We start from the raw sequence: 4671 nt of genomic DNA, 5'->3' as shown, positions 1-4671 counted from the left end.
AGCACTGATGTTGAGACTATCAATAATGTAGCTGTTATGGAAAAAAGTATGAGTGTTCAAAAACATAAAATGGGGCCATTCCTGGGCATTTATCTAAAGAACTGAAATCAAGATCTCAAATATCTGCACTCCCATGTTCACTGAGGCAGAATCCACAATAACCAAGATACAGAACCAACCCAATTATCTACCACCAGATAAAAAGAGGGACAGTGAGGTGACTCACCAGGTAAAGGAGCTTGTCCCAAGTCTAGTGACCTGAGTTTCACCTCTGGGACCCACATGGCGGGAGAACTAAGTTCCACAAGTTGTCCTCTCACTTCCACACATCCTGACCTCCACACGAGAGCCTTGGCATACACTACCATCCCCATAAAAGTATAAAAAATATTTCTTACAAAAACAGATGAATGAGAAAGAATGTAATGCATACAATAATATTACCTCCACCTTGAAAGTGAAGGAAATCCTGCTGTGTGCAGCACAGAAGAACCCAGAAGATACTGTGCTAAGTGAAATAAGCTAGTCTATACTTTCATCACCTCTTTCTCTGTGTACTCACATCCTTACACCTTTGGAAGTGCTAACTTATTTTACTCAACTTAATAATAAATATAGTGGACTCACAGCATCATCCAGGAATGCCGCATTTCTAATGTCATATAATTAAAAATCTGGTAATTCAATTGTTCTACTCACTTATACTAAAAGTAGAGCTGAAAAGTTGACTGCCAGAAGTTTTTTTTGTTTGTTTGTTTCCCCTCAACCTTTACCCTTTGAAGATGGGTGCATATAAAGAGGAGAAAGCAGGAGTTAGATGAAATTAATGACTGCTAACGTTGAAGCAGGAGAGATGGTTCTATGGGTAAAGGCACCTGCTGCCAAGCCTGATGATGTCAGGTCAGTCAACACGATGGAAGGAGAAAAGCAACTCCCCCAGGTTGTCCTCCACATGCATGCTACAACATGCTCTCCCCCACACAGGCACACATACACGAATAAATATTCAATGTAATTAAAAGGAATTAGTTGCTAATATATATAGCTAACAGTTCACAGGAAGCACATTTTTGGAACAGAGAACTGAAGCTGAATCATCAGTCTAAAGTTTAAAAAACTTAAACTAGGCTACACAGAGCCCTGCTGAGTGATGGTTACAACCTACTAGTCATTTTCAATGACACACCCATTGCATTTCTATATAGGCCAAATTGGTGTTGGGTACACTTCTTCCTACCTCTGACCTCTCTGTCTGTAACCTGTAGACATGGGCACACTGACACTGAACTCTTTTGGTACCTTCTCTTAGTCCTTTCTTTTCCTTCTGGTCTCAAACCAGATCTTATCCCCAGACTGCAAGTAGGTGGTTGGCGTAATTATCTGATTCAAATAATCAGAAATGAGTCAATTTCTGTTTAAAAGGTGGCCTTTTAAGAGGAAGTTGTTGATTTTAATGAGTTTGTGTGTACTTTCTGGTTCTGAAGCAAGTGGGGTTTTTTTTTATTGATTCCCAAAGGAACCCACCTCCAGAACTGAGATACGTATGTGGGCTCCTGGCCTAGTTAGAGGCACCTGAAGTACCATTATCATTGATCTGTAAGACTGTATCAACCTTTTGGAATTCTCCCACTTGTCCCCTAAGGTTCAAAAGATATACCTCACAACAAAGTACAGAATTATGTGGGGGAATTAAAGGTACAAGCACCAAGACCAGTGGATGGTTCAACAGCTAGAAAACCCTGCACTAAAAATAAAAGTGTGATCGGAGCTGGTGATGTAGGTGAGTAATAGAATAATTTTTCCAGTATGCTTGAAGCCCTGGGTTCAATTCCCAGTAACAGACAGACAGACAAACACACACGCACACATGAGAGAGAGAGAGGGAGAGGGAGAGGGAGAGGGAGAGGGAGGGAGAAAATATTATATTAAGGCTGGAAGAAAGCTCCGTGGGTAAAAATGCTACTTCTACACACCTCCTTGTGGCACCACACATACACACACACGCACACACACACACACACACACACAAATAAATTTAAAATGTGTATATTGTAGAGTGAAAAGGGCCAAGAAAAAAACACCCTGACCCTTACTTGGGAACAGGGATTGAAATCCTGCTAATTCCTGAGGTCTCTGAGCACAAAACTCCACCAATCACAAGCTACCCTAGAAATCTCCACCTCCCAAGGAATCCTATATAAGCTCTGTACCCTGTTCCATACGCTGGCACCTGACCCGAGAGACAGTCACCCTCCTGGATTCTTCCTTCCCAATAAATCTCTTGAGTGAGGTTTGTTGTGCATGACATTTTCACCTGAGTGAAGCTCGGTTGCAACAACTTTCGCTGGAGCAGAGAGCAGAGCTGTAACACTTCCTCTAGTGAGAAGAGTTGTCTCCAGGGGACCTCAGCAGAGCTGTAACACTTTCCATTAAGCAGAGCAGGACAGTAACACTTCACCTGACCTGAGCAGAGCTGTAACAACTTCACTCAGGAAGCCCTCCCCTTCCGGGGCAGAGCTGTGACATTGGGGGAACCTTTCCCTGGAGCAGGGCTGTGAGCTGCTATGCTTATAGAGACTTTGTGGTATTCCTTGGCTCCTGAGTGCCAGGATGCTTTTCTATCCAAGCTGCAATGCTTACATATATAAATACACATATACTAATTTTCATTAAAATTAAAGCAACAGAAAAGTTGTAAGAACAACAATTAACTACCCTTTGCCTGGATTAAGTTTAACATTTGACACCTTTGTCATTCTCTATCTTTGCTTAACTATTTGAGAATAAGCGGCCTACTGCTTTAGAATAATTCTTTTGTACACTGCGAAGATGTATTGCTCCAGTTGGTTTATTAAAGATCCAACTGGCCAATAGCTAGGCAGGAAGAGGTCAGGTGGGAAAGTCAGACTGAGAGAACGCTGGGAAGAAGAAGGGGGTGCCAGTCAAACACAGAGGATGTGCAGATGTGTAGAAGATGAGGTCACAGCCATGAGCCAAGTAGCCCCACTAAATTAGTAAATATGCATCAATTTAAGTTGTAAGAGCTAGTTAGTGTTGGTCATAAATATCACCTCAGCTCCTTGTCACACCCCTATATCCAAAGAGTCTGGAATGTAATATTAAGTTGGAGGTGTCACCCAAGCCCTCTAACACCCCTATATCCAAGAAGTCTGGAGGAGTGGAGTACCCTGGGAGTATCTCCCAGCCGGCCAAGCACTGACCCCTCCCCTGGGGAGGGTCAGGACTACTCCCACAGGCTATTTAGGCTCACGCTGGAAAAAGAACACATTGTTTGGGTTTGCGTGGGTTTTTCTCCCCGCCATGCTGTCTCGGTCCCCTGAGAGTGATGCATTGATTAAACACAGGCATTTTAATTTGGTCTAATCTGGTTTGATTGGAGTTTCTCGTGTCGGTGGAGAGGCTTTTATTAAGATTAAACCAAACAGTAACAAGCCTAAGCTATCAGCTGAGAATTTATAATTAGTAATAAGTCTCTGTGTGGTTATTTGGGAGCTGTTGGCAGGACAGAAAAGTCTGTCGACAGCATACATCACAAACTTTTATCCATAAATACTTCAGTGTGTATTTCTTAATGAGGATACTTTCTTTCATAACACAGTATAATGATTAGAGTCAAGAAACTTAGCATTGAGGTCGAGAGAAATGGCTCAGTACTTAAAACAGAGTACTGTTCTTGCACAGGCCCTGAGTTCAGTGCCCAGTACCCACAATCAGGTGTCCCAACAGCACCTGTAACTCCGGCTATAGCGGATCTAATGCCCTTTTCTGAACCCCGTGGGCATCTGCACTCACACATGCATATAAATAACCCCCCCACATACATACATATAACTAAAAGGAAAATAAATCTTTGTTTAAAAATCAATATTGAAACAATACTTTAATATACAACCCAATTCAGTTTTCAACAACTGCCCTGACAGAATCCTTGGTAACTTGCTTTCCTAGGACCTCAAGCTGCCTCAGTGGTACCTCTCCGAAGACTTAAATCTAGAACCCTTCCTCAGCCTTCGTTTCATTACAATGGCATCTTTAAATGTACAGGTTAGGGGTCATTTCCTCAGTTTATGTTTTTCTGACTTGTTTCTTTGTGACAGATTCAGAATACACATTTTTGCAGAGGTATCACCTAAGAGATGTGTCCTGGGTACCTCACCTGGGGGGGGGGGCTCTTTGTGTCACTTAATTCCAATTGGGAACTTGGGTCATTTTCTCAGGAGAGTGTCTGTCAGATTTCTCCACTGTAAAGGTACCTTTCTTAATCCTTTCTAATGATTTTTAAAAATCCAAAGAAACTCTGAGACTTTAAATACCCTATTCTTTAGCCGAATTTCACCCAATGACTTTAATGTCTATTGATAATTCTTCTCTGAACCAATTACTACTAACAGTCATAAAATGGTGATTTCATAATTTCTACATTCATCCTCTTCTCACTTATCCTGTCTTTATATTTACCTAAAAGTTAAGCCCGAGAACATAGCTCAGTGGTACAATATTTGCTTAGCATATGTAAGGGTCTGTGTTTCAGTTTCCTGAACAAAAAGAAAGAAGGAAAAAGAAAGGAAGGGAGGGCAGGAGGGAGGGAGGAAGGGAGGGGAAGACAGGGGAGGAGAAGAGGGGGAGGGGAGGGGAGGGAAGGGGAGAGGG

This window comes from Alexandromys fortis, unplaced genomic scaffold (genome assembly GCF_014885135.2).
Source record: "Alexandromys fortis isolate MF-2015 unplaced genomic scaffold, M_Fortis_MF-2015_v1.1 scaffold_89, whole genome shotgun sequence".
Taxonomy (NCBI): domain Eukaryota; kingdom Metazoa; phylum Chordata; class Mammalia; order Rodentia; family Cricetidae; genus Alexandromys; species Alexandromys fortis.
The sequence above is the reverse complement of the archived record's forward strand: the minus strand, read 5'-3'. Positions refer to the sequence as shown.